Source organism: Lissotriton vulgaris, chromosome 5 (assembly GCF_964263255.1).
Source record: "Lissotriton vulgaris chromosome 5, aLisVul1.2, whole genome shotgun sequence".
In the NCBI taxonomy this organism is placed as follows: domain Eukaryota; kingdom Metazoa; phylum Chordata; class Amphibia; order Caudata; family Salamandridae; genus Lissotriton; species Lissotriton vulgaris.
The window spans coordinates 170,397,452-170,414,053 of record NC_141693.1 but is presented as its reverse complement, the minus strand read 5'-3'; positions in this window follow the sequence as shown (position 1 = coordinate 170,414,053).

Here is a 16,602-nt window from a genome sequence, read left to right as displayed (position 1 = left end):
TAGCTCAGTGGGTTAATGCGCCTGAAAGTGAGATGTATCTGCAACCTGCAGCTTACACGCTGGAGGAGCCACTTGGGCCTTTCATCCTTCTGAGGCTAATAAAATGCTGCGCTCCAAGTTTGTATTATAAGATGACTCGCTCTTTGCAGCATTTCAAAGATAAAACTTGTAGCTGCGAGCACTACATACAAAACCTTCCATGCTGCACCCAATTACCCCACAGAGGCCAATGTACAAGCAACAGGCTACGAATCCTGCACCACGAAAAGCGCCCAGGGGGTCAGTGAAAACGGTAGCGCTTCCGTGACCAGGACAGGGCCAGGAAGCGCTAGACATACACGGAGTAGCCACTTAAGAAGTGAGGAAGCGCTTCAGGCCACAAGGGGGTACGGGTAGCGCTATGTAAATAATATTAAAAATGCATCTGATGCTCTGACGAACGGGGCAGACTTGGGGGGCAGGTGGGGGATGACTCCGCCTCCTTAACGTGGCACTGGGGGCAGTCGGTAGGTAGGCGCCAAGGGATGTGCTGAGAGCCTCCCGGGCACTGTGGCCCTCACGTGGGCACCGGCTGCTGCATGGTGTTCGGGCACAACAGAACGGAAGCCACGCCAGTGCAGAGTCGACTCTAGTTTATTGTAGGCAGAAGGGGAGACTGGCCCTGCAGAGGGGGAGTGGGGGTACAGACAGGAGGATGCTCATGTACCGGCATGATGGTGGCGGGGTAAGAAGAGGGGTGACGGGCACGAGAGATGCAGGATAATCAAAATCAAAAGGAGCACCGCCAGCTGGACACAGGAGGAGAGGGTGACAACACCCGCAGACAGACAGCGGGACAGCCAGAGATAGGTGGGGTGAGAAGGGCACAGAGTAAAGCAGAGGGGTGAGAGGGCCGGGCGCCCTCAGGGACCCAATCACTCACCACGTAGGAGGACCCGCCCTCCCCGCTGTGGGTCTCGGTCTCTGGGATGGAGAAGTGCATGTCCCCCGGTCTCGCGCACCACGCTCCTCTCTCCAGGCACGGCACGCGCCGTCTCGCGCCTGCCCCTCCCACACACCTTCCCCTCTCCTCACAGCATCACAGACAGTGGGTGGGAGGGTGGGAGGTGGCACGGACAGTGGGTGGGCGGGGGGTGGCACGGACAGCGGGCGGGAGGGAGAAGGCAGGACAACGGGAGGGAGGGGGATTTTATTTATGAAGGCATCGGAAACGGACAGTGGGCGGGCGGGAGGGAGGAGGCACGGACAGTGGGCGGGCGGGAGGGAGAAGGCAGGACAACGGGAGGGAGGGGGATTTTATTTATTTCTTTTATTTATGAAGGCATCGAACACGGACAGTGGGCGGGCGGGAGGGAGGAGGCACGGACAGTGGGCGGGCGGGAGAGAGACGGCTAAAAAAACAAGGCCAAGGGAGAGAGGAAAATCCCTGAACATCGTGAAAGAATCAGGAGCCAGTAGTTGATGTATCTAGGATGTTTCTGTTTTGCATGTACTACACTAAGGGGATACTCTCATCCATCACTCTGCCAGGTTTGTAGGAGGATATTGGGTGCTGGTGTATAAAACAACTGAGAGGGATAGGGAAGGTTCAAGGTTCTATAGATGAGTTATAGGGCCGAAGGGAATGGGATAATATGACTGGGAAACTACACAAAAAGTGCCTTTGAAAAATCATGTGCTGACTGGCTCAAAGTAGCGGGCAGAGCGGAGCAACAACGTGAGTGTGTACAGGAAACAATTCTCCAAAACGTAGTGTGCTGGCCGGCTCAGCTTGAGTACGTGAGCGGAGCAGCAAAACATACGATAAAAAGAAATGATGTGAACTCTGAGGAGTGACACCTATGATACGGCGTGCTGACCGGCTCAGGAATTAGGAGCGTAGCAGCAATGCGCGTGCAGGCAGAGCTCACGAGCAAAGAAATATGAGGCTGGGGGGGGTCGCGTGCTGGCGGCTCCAAGTTCACAGGAGCGGAGCAGCAACTCGAATAAAGGCGAAAGGGAGATGCCAAAATTAAAGGTGTGGTGCACTGACCGGCTTAGAAGCGGGCGGAGCGGAACAGCGACGTGCACACCAACAGGAATGTACCTCTCTTGAAAGGGGGCCAAGGAGGTCCGCAGGAGTCCGGGGCCAAGGCTGGATAAACCCATAATTAAAGACGGGACGGAGAGCTGGACAATACACCAAACGCGCAGCAACCAGGAACCAAAATGAAACAAGGCGGGCGTGGTCACGTGTCAAGAACAGTAAGCCAAGCAATGGCTTACGTAGGAGATGGCCTGTTACGAGCCTCAGGGACCATCTCAAAAGTACTCGCATCAGTGGATTTCACAATCCCTGGCCATGCATTAATGTTCTACCAGTTTGTAGTCCTCTGGAGGCATGGCGCTAAACCTAGTTCCTAACACACTAGAGATGTGTCATAAGTGTAAGGTGGTCCTGCTTTGGTGAGGGGGCGAGATAATAAAACAAGTCAGGTCCCGGGCCGTGCTGTGATTGGCTGACGTCACGGGGGTGTCCCGGACCGGCAGCCAATCACAGCGCTGCCCGGGAAATGACGTCACGGGGGTGTCCCGGGCCGGCAGCCAATCACAGCGCGGCCCGGGACAAAGGGGCGGGACTTAAAAAAAGCCCGAGAAACGCCCCCGAATCGCGTTTTCCCGAGAAAGCGTGATTGACAGCCTCTGTCTCCCAATGGCTAGCCTCCATTTATGGAGCTAGCCAATGGGAAACAGAGGCGGTCCGAACATCCCTACTGTAGACAAAAGTTTTCGATCTGGGAGGGGCACTGTGTGCCCCTCGCCAGGTCAAGTCAAGTCAAGTCATAAAATTTGTATAGCGCACTACATACCCAGAGGGTTTCAAGGCGCTTAGGGAGGGGAGGATGATTATTTGTCAAATATCCACGTTTTAAGCTGCTTTCTGAACGCTAGGTGATTCTGGGTGAGGCGAAGGTAAGCGGGGAGTGAGTTCCATGTTTTGGCAGCCAGGTATGAAAAGGATCTGCCTCCCATGGTGGTCTTGTTGATGCGAGGTACAGTGGCAAAGGCTTGGCTGGAAGAGCGAAGTTGGCGGGAGGGGGTGTAGAAGGACAGACGAGAGTTGAGGCAATCTGGTCCGATGTCGTAGAGTGATTTGTGTGCGTGGGTAAGCAGTCGGAAAGTGATCCTCTTATTGACGGGTAGCCAGTGGAGGTCTTTAAGGTGACCAGAGATGTGTTCGTTGCGTGGGATGTCTAATATGAGCCTTGCTGAGGCGTTTTGGATTCGTTGTAGTTTCTTCTGGAGTTTAGCGGTGGTACCTGCGTAGAGGGTGTTTCCGTAGTCCAGTCGGCTCGTGACTAGAGCGTGGGTGACTGTTTTCCTTGTTTCGGATGGGATCCAGCGAAATGTTTTTCTGAGCATGCGAAGAATGTTGAAGCAGGAAGAGGATACGGCGTTGACTTGTCTGGTCATTGAGAGTGAGGAGTCCAGGATGACGCCCAGGTTCCGTGCGTGGTCTGTCGGGATGGGTGCTTTTCCGAGGGCTTCCGGCCACCAGGAGTCGTCCCATGCAGAGGGGGATGTACCTAAGATGAGGACTTCTGTTTTGTCTGAGTTCAGTTTCAGACGGCTTTGTTTCATCCATTCGGCGACTTCTTTCATTCCTTCGTGTAAGTTAGTTTTGGCGGTGCTGGGGTCCTTGGTGAGAGAAAGGATCAGTTGAGTGTCATCCGCGTAAGAGATGATGTTGAGGTTGTGTTGGCGGGCGATGGCCGCGAGGGGGCTCATGTATACATTGAAGAGGGTGGGACTGAGTGAGGATCCTTGAGGTACGCCGCAGATGATTTCAGAGGCCTCGGACTTGAATGGTGGGAGGCGGACTCTCTGGGTTCTTCCGGTGAGGAATGAGGTGATCCATTCCAGTGCTTTTCCTTGGATTCCGATGTTTCTGAGGCGTTGTAAAAGGGTGCTGTGGCAGACTGTGTCGAAGGCTGCAGAGAGGTCGAGGAGGATGAGGGCGACAGTGTCTCCATTGTCCAGTAGAGTTCGAATGTCGTCTGTTGCTGCGATGAGGGCGGTCTCAGTGCTGTGTTTGGCTCGGAAGCCAGATTGTGAGGGGTCGAGTGATTTGTTGGCTTCGAGGAAGGCGGCGAGCTGGTTGTTGACGGCTTTCTCGATGACTTTGGCCGGGAATGGAAGAAGTGAGATGGGGCGGTAATTTTTGAGTTCGGTGGGGTCTGCTGTTGGTTTTTTCAGAAGGGCGGTGAGTTCAGCGTGTTTCCAGTCTTCTGGGAAGGTAGCGGAGTTGAAGGAGCAGTTGATGACGTCTCGGAGGTGCGGTGCTATGACGGAGTCTGCTTTGTTGAAGATGTGGTGAGGGCATGGGTCCGTGGGGGATCCAGAGTGGATGGAATTCATCAGGCGGATGGTGTCCTCAGTGGAGATTGGGTTCCAGGCGTTAAGGGTGTTTACGGGGGGAAGATGGTCAGCAGATGGTAGGGTGGGTTGGCTTCCGGGTTGGTTGTCAAAGCTGTTGTGGATGTCAGCAATCTTGTTGTGGAAAAAAGAGGCTAGGGAGTCGCAGAGGGTTTGAGAGGGGGTGATGTCGTTGGAGTTGGCCGATGGGTTGGAAAATTCCTTGACGATGTTGAAAAGTTCCTTGCTGTTGTGGGCGTTGTTGTCAAGTCGATCCTTGAATGCTGTTTTCTTGGCTTTTCGGATCAGTTGGTGGTGAGTACGGGTGGCACTTTTGAAGGCGTCCTTGTTGCTGGTGGATGGGTCTTTTTTCCAGGCCTTTTCAAGGGAGCGGCACAGTTTCTTGGACTTCTTGAGATCATCGTTGAACCATGAGGCCTTCTTGTTGCCAAGTTTGTGTTGACGTTTTTTCAGTGGTGCTAAGGTGTTGGCGGTGTTGGATAACCAAAGGGTGAGGTTTGAGGCGGCTTCGTTGGCGTTAGAAGAGAGGGCTGGGGAGGTTCGAAGGAGCGATGTGGAGATCTGATCCGTGGTGATTTTGTTCCAGTTTCTTTGTAGAGTTGGTTGGAGGTGGATGATGGGTTTCGGCTTGTTGTAGGTGAAGTGAACGCAGCTGTGGTCAGTCCAGAGGAGATCCGTAGTGTGGCTGAAGGAGACGTGATTGCTGGAGGTGAAGATGGGGTCGAGTGTGTGACCTGCGATGTGGGTGGGGGAAGTGACCAGTTGTTTAAGTCCGAGGTTGGCGAGGTTGTCTAAGAGGGTGGCGGTGTTGCGGTCGTTGATCTTTTCAAGGTGAAAGTTGAGGTCTCCCAGAAGGATGTAGTCTTTGGAGGGGAGTGCGTGTGGAGTGATGAAGTCCGTAATGTCTTCACTGAATTTTGCGCGGGGTCCTGGTGGTCTGTAGAGGAGGGTGCCTCTAAGGGTTGTCTTGGGGTCGATGTGGATCTGGAAGTGAAGGTGTTCGGAGTTAGCGAGGTTGGCGTCGGAGCTGGTAGAGATGCGGATGGATTTCTTATGGACGATGGCGATTCCTCCTCCTGTGTGGTCGGTGCGGTCCTTGCGTGTGATCTTATAGTCATCAGGGATAGCGATGGCGGTGTCAGGGGCGGAGGAAGCGTTCATCCAAGTTTCCGTTAGGAAGGCGACGTCTGGAGAGATGGTGTCTAGTAGATTCCATAGGTCAATGGCGTGTCTGTGGATCGAGCGGGTGTTGAGGAGGATGCATTGTAGGAGGTTGGGGTCGGGAATCTGTGGTGTGGTCGTGGCGGAGATGTTGTCGGTGCCGCTAAATTTGCAGGAGAAGCAGGAGAACGGTCCATGAGTGCGTCCAGGAGCGGCTAGGACGCAGTTGGGGGCGCGACCGGGGTTAAGGGCTAGGAGGGTGGCGGCATCGTAAGTAATGCGGGAGGAGTGGGAGGGACGGGGGCCAGGGGGTCTGGCGCTGGGCGCGGTCCAGGCGCGGACGGGCGTAGACGGGCTTACCTTTGGCGCACCTTCGGCGCAAATGGGGCGCGATCGCTGCGCGTAAACGCTGCGCGCGGGAACTCCTGTCATAAATGGATGGTGGAGGGGGAGGGGCGAGGGCGCTTCAGCTGGGAGGCGGGGCGGGCTAAGGAGGACGACAACAACACCAAAATGGAGGTGGAGGGGTCAGGGCGGCAGGAGAGCTTGGGGGGGAAACGCAAGTACTGCAACAGGGTCGCGCTGGTCAACAGAATGCAAATTAGCAAAAGCGGCGATATATAAATAAATTAAACAGCAGAGTCACGCTGGCAGTAACACACTGCGAGTGGGCAGATCGGCAAATTCAGCAGATAAAATAGGCAAAGCAGCAAACAGAATGGTCAGAGCGGCAGTTCCAACACGCAATTATTTCCAGCCAAGATTTGAGCAAAAGCGCTGCACAGACGATACCTTAGCAGCAGGGGAGCGACCACTCAGCTCGGAAGCGTAGAGCGAGTCACGGCGCTTCTAGGTGTGTGAGCGCTGTTTGTTGTCTGTGGGAGGGCGCTTCAGCTGGGAGGCGGGGCGGGCTAAGGAGGACGACAACAACACCAAAAGTGATATGTGTGCAGGCTACAAAAGCATACAAAGTACAAGTAGAGGTATAATACTGCAATAAATGGCAGACACTCCAGCACAAGAACAAACGTTACGTAGGCAATGGTGGCACTTGTGCAAGTATCTAAAGCAAACAAAATGTGAGAGGTAGCAAACAGTGTGTTACAAGAGAAAAGTGACATGTGCAAGTTACAAAAGGGTACCATACACCGGTACAAGGATAATACTGGAAAAAATGGTAAACATTCAAACTACCAGAACACACTCGGAAGGAACTTCCATAGTCCAGGACAATAGACTTTTCGATAATGGGAGGTCTTCCTTCAGAAGATAGCGAGGGTGTGAATTAGATTTGGAGGTGTCTTTGGAGGAGCAGTCAGTCTTAAGTCAAAATCAAAATCAAATTAAGATCAAAATACGGCGGTCTATCCTCAACGCGGGTGGCCTTATTAGACTTAGTTTTTATACCCGTTTTACACCCCTTTTACAATAAAGGCCTGACGGATCTCTGTTTTATGTGTTCATATGTATTTCCACCTGTAATAGAAGGGACCATGCAGCTTTTCTGTGTTATTTACTGTCCCTTGGTTTCTCACGCTTACTAAGTGTTCCCGACAGGAATTGTTTTCGCCCACGGGCGGGATACTTGAAATGTTCCTTGACCGGTGGGGTTTTACCAATGTGCGCTTCTAGTTGCAATGCCTGTGCAATTTGCATTATAAGCTTCATGCCTCAACTGCCTAGACGATGTCTTTGTGTCATAACACGAAATGGTTAACACTTCCAGTCACGCAGCCTTAAGACGCTCACGTTGGTGTGGAGATGGCGTGCTCTCATGTTATAGATTGACTCTACATACGATGGCCCAACTGGACGCTAAATCCAGACGGGGCTGGGAGAGCTTGGCCCCGCTCTGGGGTTCCAGCGTTACTACTACACCACTGTCGGGTGATGGTAAGGTATCTTACTAATGCCAAGGGTTACGTATTCAGTGCAGGTAGGTACTATATATTGTCCCAAACTAGTACCTTCACAATGTACTTCCATGAGTACATCGGGGACTACTTCCTATCATGGCGCAGTTTCTCGCTTATCCGCGACAGGCCTTCCCAAGTGGCTGAGTGCGGATTAGAGACGATTACGAGCCGGGGGGCGTAACCCAATCAGGTTCCACTTATACCAGTTTGGATTACGCCCTTCGCTCGTGTTCCCAAATTGCTCCTAGGCTCCTAATGCTTCAAGTTCAGACGGAGCAATTTTTTGACTTACGCCTTACCGGCTGTAACAACAGGAGGGCCCTCGGAGTGCGCACACGCTCCTTATAACTAGACATGGCTCTTACGCCCTTGTGGGCTGCAATGATTTCGACTACAGCTCTGCTGAGGAGCCGGTTATATTATTAATTTCACTTCTGGTGTGCAAAGGGTTGGCTCCCCCTCTTACTCCTCCGTGATTGGTGCCTTGCACTACAATATTACATTCTGACACCCTTACACGGGCGTGATTGGTGCTTGGCACTACAATATTACATTCGGACACCCTTACAAGGCTGGGTGAGTTACAAGGAGGATGAAACGTACATTAAAGGAGCATTCGCCCCAGAATGCACTTGGTGCCAATCGGGATTTTTCCATCCCAGTGTCGGTCACCAGGGCCCCAGGTATACAGTCCTCAACACGGTGTGGTAAGCCCTATGACCGCCCATCATTATTATTTACGCATATCCTTTGGGCGTTGTTGTTTTGTCTTGTTTCTTATCCTTTTTCTTTTTTCCTATTTCATTTCTCCTACCGCCAAGGTCGGTCTTCTTCCTACCATTGACATCCACTCCCGCCTGATTCTAGATCTTAAATACGATGGATTTATCCAGCACTGTCGTACTAGATAGTTCGGTCTCTCTGGGGACTCCGCGGGTTGCAGGGTCCACGATACGGTTTTGGGTACGTTTTTCACCCCTTCTCCTCCAAGAGATGTAAATCCCTTTTCTGGGAAATGGATGATTTATCCATGCCACATGGGGGGTCGTTCACCATTAACTTTGTGGCAAGGTATCTGGAGTTTTTGGGGCAAGTTTAGCCTTCCCCTAGACCCCCGGGGATACGTCATAATAACGGTCCTTTATGTTTGCACCTTCTTATCGCCATTTTCGCCTATAACCCCTTATGCTTCAGGGTTTCTGCTTCCGGTCCCTTTTCGGGAATACACAATATCAGGGCCGGTTCCAGCTGCACTTCCGTTCCCCTATGCCTCAGGGGGTTCATCCATTATCTCGTTCTCTGGCATTGTCTGAGGGTGCAATCCTTCACATACTTCCCCTTGAAGCTCACTCTGGAGCTCTCCATGCAAGGGTTCCTTCAGGCGCTTTGGTGTGCTGGTATTATTACCTTCGTTCCCATTAGCCTCTTTGGCTCTTTCCAATATATTGTAAACGGAGCTACCGCCAACTTAGGAGGTTCCTGTTCCTCCTACTAAAGGAGGGGTTGACTCCTTTTCCCTTAGACACCCTTCTAAGGCCTTATATTGGAAAGGGGTGTGGCGTTAAGGCGACTGACGCTGGAATCTGGGGATCACGGTTCGATCCTCGGCGCCAGATTAGCCTGGCACCATGTGACTCTGGCAATAGCTTGCTTAATCTTCCTGACGACCCCTACAGTGGAGGGGTGGAGTGGAGAAGCGTGGCTCAGTGGTTAGAGGCGGCAGACCTAGAAGCTGAGATCAGCCGTGGACCAGGGTTCGATTCCCCGCCTCGGCGGGTCTCGGGCTCAAAAAAAAAAATTCCACGGAGTCGACAATTCTCTAAGCATGGGCGGAAAATCCGTTTCGCTCGCGGATTTTGTGGATTTTCGGTAAATTCGCAATCCGCGAGATTCGCGAATCTCCCGTAAAATCCGCGAGCAGCGGATTTTGCTCGCACTGTTCGCGTGAGTTCGCGGCTTCCCAGTACAACTTCGCGCCCCGCGAATAAGCGCTAAATTGCAGAAATACGATCTTAGCAAAACTGAAACTACTTACCAGGTTCAAAAGTTCAGGCTCATCATTAGTAGCCATTTCCTGTATTGCTTCCTGAGGGGCCCCTCCAGAGTTCAGTTGCCTACTTGCAACTATTATGTGACCCTGCTCTGAACCTCAGAATAGTTACACATATGCCACAAAGGTCCTGAATTACAGCTAAGGGAGACAAGCAGGAGCCAGGCTGGAAGTTCAAATCCATTAATCAGCCCCTAATTCATTATTGTCAGTTGTGGCAGGGCAGGTGTTGTAACTAATTTTGCAACAATGAAAGCACTTAGCAAGTGCAAAAGATCACTAATCAGGAAGCACTAAGGAAGCAGGTGCCAGCTAAAAAAATATTCTGTGACACATTAATCAGCCCCAAATTAATTCAGGTCACTTGAGGCAGGGAAGGTGTGCTTTGCTTTGCCACAATAATGTACACTGACTGGACAACCAGAGGGTGCTGTGATGAAACCGAGGGTGGCATGGGTGGGCCAGAGGGTGGCATGAGTAGTCAGAGAGTGGCAGTGGTGACAGAGAGTGGCAGTGATGAAGAAGAGTGTCCCAAACAGGCTGGACACGTAGAAACAACAAGTTCGCAAAACTTGCGAGCCGACAGGTAAGTTCGCGTTTGCGAAATTGTACAAAACCCTCACGAACTGGCAGAAACCCGCGCGAACACACAAAAAAAAAATCCGCAAATTCGCGAGAATTCGCAGATTTTGCGAATTGCGAGTTCGCAAATCCGCAAAATTCGCCCGTGCTTACAATTCTCGCTCTGGTGCCTACTCGACTCACGGGGTCACACTCTGCGACTCTGGGTAATAGCTTGCTTAATCTCCACTACGGCCCCTCGCGGCGGGATGCCTGGCTTTCACCTTGTGGATACCCGGCTGGGGTATCTCACAGGGGAATACCAGGACGGGTTCCCTAAGCAAGCGCCTTGAGGCCCCTGGGTTAAAGTGCGCTATATAAATCGAAACACATTTACATTTACAGCTCGAGACCCTTACGGGTGATCGTTTGCGCTTTGCCAATGTGAATTATTATTACACCTTCACTGTCAGCAGAAACAGATCCTAGCATTTCTGATGTATGAAGACCTCCATGCCGACTTCAACACCCATGGCCAAGGGTTGTGTCCTGATTACCAAGGTTTCTGGCATGTCCGCCGTCAAGTAAGCAATCACCTTTTTTGGGTTCAGGGTTTCCGATAACAACTGAAAATTGTCAGGCGCTTAACTGCGTTGCTGGCGCTCCCCTATAACTCCAGGTTCTTCAGTCCCTTGCGATTCATTCAACGTGGGAGGGTCAGGTTAGCTGGTGGATATATGACACGGGACTCTGCTGTGGGGTTAATTTTCCCCACATGGCGGGCGCTCTTATACCAAATGTGTGCATATTGATTTTTCGCTCGGTTTTTCCAATGGACCGGGTTTTAGACTATTATTTTCCAACAGAGGGTGAATGGATAGGCTTGAGCCAATATTTCTCGTTAGGTATTCCGTTCACTCCCTCCCAAATCAGAATATTCCTCAGGGGAAGGCTTTTTCCCTACTTTCCCTTATTGATAATGGCCTTTTCATACATACTATCCAGTGATGATAGGCCTAATCTACTTTGCCAGTGTGCGTTGTGTACGGTTTGGCTGGCGTGGATGGGGAGCAGGTAGTATTTATGCTCCCCGTGGTTTTCTGTACCCCCTAAGTCAAAAGGGAGTTTATACATGCCTGTTTAAGTTGTTTGTTGTGCGTTGGCTAGGGTTCGGCTGGCGTTGATGGGGAGCAGGTAGTATTTCTGCTCCCCGTGGTTTTGTGTACCCCCTAACTCAAAAGGGAGCTTATACAGGCCTAATCTACTTTGCCAGTGTGTGTTGTCTAGGGTTTGGCTGGCGTAGTATTTCTGCTCACTGTTGTTTCCTGTACCCCCTAACTCAAAAGGGAGCTTATACAGGCCTGTTCTAGTTTGCCAGTGTGCGTTGACTAGGGTTTTGCTGGCATTGATGGGTAGCAGGTAGTATTTCTGCTCCCCGTTGTTTTGTGTACTCCCTAAGTCAAAAGGGAACTTATACAGGCCTAATCTTGGTTGACAGTGTGTGTTGACTAGGGTGATGGTGTTTGTATACCCTCTTTGCAGCTCCTTAATCATTCTAACATATAATTTCTGCACTATCTTTTCAGTTTTGGACAAAAGAGTGTTACCCCAGTGTCTTCTCATCAGGTACGATATCTTTTTCACCTTTTTAGGGCTTGCAAGCGAAGCGAGCGAAAAGCACTTTTACTAGGGTTTCAAAAATGGACCTTGAAATTCCACATAGGTCGTGCATGTGCATTTCAAGGTCCATTGTGATTGGGCTTTGCATGCGTGCTGTTATATAACAAAACACGCAATAGGCCATAGGCGGTCGCTTAACTCCGCCTACGGCCTATTGGTGTTTGTTATGCGCACCAAAGCCCATGTGTCTTCAATTATGGCAGCCAGACACGGCGCCACTCAGGAGCTTATTTGTTTTGTTTGGGATCCATTTCACTGTCGAAGCAACTAAACGCTGGATGGTGCCTGGTTGCCCAGGGTGGTCACTCCTTGGCCACAAGGGAGAGTCTTCAGTCTTCAGCTCAGGTGAATGTCGAAGGGCAAGGGACTGAAGGGCAAGGGACTGTGGGAAGTAGTGCTGTCAGAACCATTCGGGAACATGAAATGCCCCGTGTAGATAATCCAACCCTCTACAGTGCGTGGGCACAAGATAACATTTTACCTGGTAGTACTCATGCCCACGCTCTGATACCCACAGATCAGCCTGATCCGATTTCAATATCTTCTGCCTCACATAATCAGGAACTAACACAATCACAAGGCTCCTCTGTTGCGCAAGTGGTCACTCATCACGCTAAAATTAGGTCATTGGCCTCCAAATCTAAAACTCTACCCCTGCCCCCACCACATCTTCAACAGAGCCGCCAACACCATCGCACCCATGCTCCGCCAAACCATCAACCGCTCCCTGGCGATCGTCTCGTTCCCCGACGACTGGAAACACGCCGAGGTCAACCCCCTCCTAAAGAAACCCTCAGCGGACCCCTCCGACCTCAAAAACTACAGACCCATCTCCCTGCTCCCGTTCCCAGCGAAAGTCATCGAGAAAGCCATCAACAGCCAACTTGCCACATTCATTGAAGAACACAACATCCTCGACTCCTCCCAATCCGGCTTCAGAAAAAACCACAGTACGGAAACCGCCCTCCTCGCCGCAACAGACGACATCCGCACCTTACTGGACAAAGGAGAAACAGTAGCCCTCATCCTCCTCGACCTATCAGCGGCGTTCGACACAGTCTCCCACCGCACCCTAATACGCAGACTCTACGTTGCAGGAATCCAGGACAAGGCCCTCGACTGGATCTGCTCCTTCCTCTCCGGCAGGACGCAGCGGGTCAGACTCCCCCCTTTCCTCTCGGACCCCACACCGATCACCTGCGGAGTCCCCCAGGGCTCCTCCCTCAGCCCGACGCTCTTCAACGTCTACATGGCTCCACTTGCTCCCATCATCAGAACCTACGGACTCAACATCGTGTCATATGCAGACTACACCCAGCTCATCCTCTCCCTATCCAACGAGCCCAACACCGCCAGACGCAACTTTCGAGAAGGCATGGAAGCCGTCGCCAAATGGATGAAAAACAGCTGCCTTCAACTAAACACCAACAAAACAGAAGTACTCATCATGGGCCCAAACCCCGACGCCTGGAGCGACACCTGGTGGCCCACCGCCCTCGGAAACCCGCCAACCCCCACAGACCACGCACGCAACCTGGGAATCATCCTGGACTCCGAGCTCAAAATGGACCGCCAGATCAACTTTGTCTCATCTTCCTGCTTCCACACCCTCCGTAAGACCTTCAAATGGATCCCCCTCGAACACCGAAAGACAGTCACTCACGCCCTGGTCACCAGCAGACTCGACTATGGAAACGCACTCTACGCCGGAATAAACAAAAACCTCATCCGCAAGCTACAGAACATCCAGAACGCCGCCGCAAGACTGGTCCTCAACCTGCCAAAACACTGCCACATCTCCCAGCACCTGCGCACACTCCACTGGCTCCCCGTTGAGGCGAGAATCACCTTTAAGATGCTCACCCACGCACACAAGGCCCTCCACGGCACCGGACCAGCATACCTGAACAGCAGACTCAAATTCCACGCACCACAAAGGACCCTACGATCAGCCCAGCTTTCCTACGCCGTGGTCCCCCGCACCAGAAAGACCAGATCGGGAGGCCGCTCCTTCTCCTTCCTCGCGGCCAAAGCATGGAACGCCCTTCCGCTCCACCTCAGACAGACAACATCGCTCCCCATCTTCGCAAGAAACCTCAAAACCTGGCTCTTCGACAGACCCCCTCCTTGATGGAATGGAACCTGCACCCCCCCCACCCACCCCTAGCGCCTTGAGACCCTTACGGGTGAGTAGTCGCGCTTTAACAAACTCCTGATTGATTGATATGGGTGGGACCAGGAAGGGCGGTGGTTACACCCCCTTTCCTTCGTCCAGTTTTGGCGCCAGAGCTGGGGCTATGCATGGAGCACCTAGTTTGCTCCAGGCAGTGTCTGTTTCTTGTCAACCCTCCTTGTCCCAATACAGAAAGTCCAGTCTGGGGTGGTGCTCCCACCTCTCCAGGCAGGAATCCTATTGTCCAGGCCTCCCTTGCACTCACCCCCTCACTTTGTTTCTCTCTGCCTCTCCCTAACGCTTATCTCTCTTGCTCTACTCCACTTTTCAGTTTCTCTGTCTTTGCTTATCTGGCTGTCTCTCTGCCTTCTCTCATGTTCTTGTTCTTTCTCTGCCCCTATCCCTCTACCTCGGTTATTGGCTACTTGACTTGATTTGTTCTGTATTGCAGAATTAATGTAGCACTTTATACCACTAGCGATGATGTAAGATGCCCTCTGATTGCCAACACGGTCTAGGGAGGCTCTTTCTGTGTGCATGGCTGAAAGAATGTGGGATGTAATCTGGCTTTTACGGGAAGTACTGAGCGTGATTTGTGTGAGAATCAGAGACATTGTAAAATCATTGTGCGGCAAATATGTACCTGCCCTTAAATCTGAAATTCTGGAGAAAGATGTGAGTACAGATAGGGTCGTGCATGCAACTGCACAGGGACGTACCTTCAGGAGGAGGGGTGTTTGTGGTGCTACAGCTCCCTAATAAATGCATTTTCTGGTAAATAGTTGGGTACAGATGCTTTAAGTCTGGTATGGTGAGGTGTCGGTCGGATTTCACCAGGAATGTTTGCATACATGCAGACAAACAATACACTGTCTCCCTCTCTGTTTTAAAAGTCTTCATAAATGTTGGTTATTTTACAAAATATTGTGTTTTCTCTCCCTTAGTACCGCTACCCATCCTCATTTGTCTCCCTTTCCACTGCCACTTTAGCCCCTCTCATGCACCCTGCTTGTTGTATAATGTATTATAACATTAAATGCCAGCGCAATTGTTGGGAAATCTGAAGCTCACACCCCCAATCTTACTGACCAAACTACACCTCTGTGACTGAAAACCCGTGCCCCCTGTGCTTCAGCAGCATGCTGTCTCACAGCTTCAAGGAACTTTAACACCATCGATGCTAGTGTTATTTTCCTCCTGTGCTGAGTTATATTGGATCCCATTGTTCATGACGAGCTCAGCTCGTCATGAGTGTATGGAGGTGTACACCATGACGAGCTGAGCTCGTCATGAGCGTCGAAGGAGATAAACAGCCAGGTTTGAAGGCTTTCACAATTTGAGGTGGTTGTCAATTCTTCTTGCAAGAATTGAGTTTCAGAGGTGCCGCCCTGGACTGAGGAGCTTGCAGCAGTGCAGGACATCCTGAAGGAAGTCATCCTGTGTGAAGTTTATACATTTGTGGGTGGGGGGGTGTGAACTAGACCTGAAGGCATCAGAGCGCTTTACATGAGCACCAGTTGTGTTACAGACGAACACATTAATTGTTAGGTCTCGCTAAACCAATGCGTAAGCATTGTTCGGCGAGATTATAGTAAGGCTTCCGAAAAGTCTCCCCAAACTGCGGATTCAATTCAGTTCATGTGAGCCAGGCGCGTGCGCATCGCCAGCCACATCCCACACCATGCCTCGGCATCAGACTTGAAAGGAAGCCGCTCCCCCGCCCCACTCCGCGCAATGCCAGAGCTAGTTTTTCTCGCTTTTTTTTTGGTGTTCTTTGCGGCCCATGCTTCATTCCACCTACCACTTTACACCGACTTGTTCACTTTCCTCCCATTTCTATCTCCTTCTCTCAGTCTCCTCCTTCATGTATTCCTCTGTCAATCTCCCTGTCTCCCATTCTTCATCTTCGATGCATCTCTTATTTTCTTACATGCTTTGGTGTACTTTCTCCTTTCTTCCCCTTCCTCCATATTTTCTACAACTTCATCACCTGTATTCTCATATCTTCTTTATTACTGCCTTCCGTATTTGATTTCCTCTTCTTCATTCCACCTTCCTTGTTCTCGCTCCGGTTTTCTCTTTCTTACCTCATTCCTCGTTCTTTCCAACATTGCCCCATCCTCTTCAGTCTCTTTCTCTGTCCGTCTGCCTTTCTCCATCTCTACTTCTGCTCATTATTTCTTCTGTCCCCAATGTGCAGCTTCCAGTCTTTATTCCTTCCATTCTCTTCGTTCTATCCTGTTGATCTTTCCCCTCTACTCCTTCCACCCTGCATGCCCGCCTCTACTGCTTCCTTCGTTTTCGCGCTTTACTTCCGTAGTCTTTATTCTGTCAATCCACTTCTGTTCTCCTCCCTCATAACCCCCTCCTTCGTTTATCCCTGTCTTCGCCCCTCTTCCTTCTTCCTTATCATATTATTTTCTTCCTCCTCTCCTTTCCTCCCTCGTCTTCCCCGCTCTTTCTTGCTTCCTTGGTTCCTCCGTTCCTGTGTGTCCAGCCCCCTCTCCCTGGCACCTCTGACCTTTCCTGCTGCTTCCGGACCACCCTGACATTCGGGAGCTGGTGCCTGTGGGTGCAGAGTCTGGCTCGGCGTGATTTATGCCATTGGTATAACAGCAGACACACTGCAGTCCATCACTGCAGTC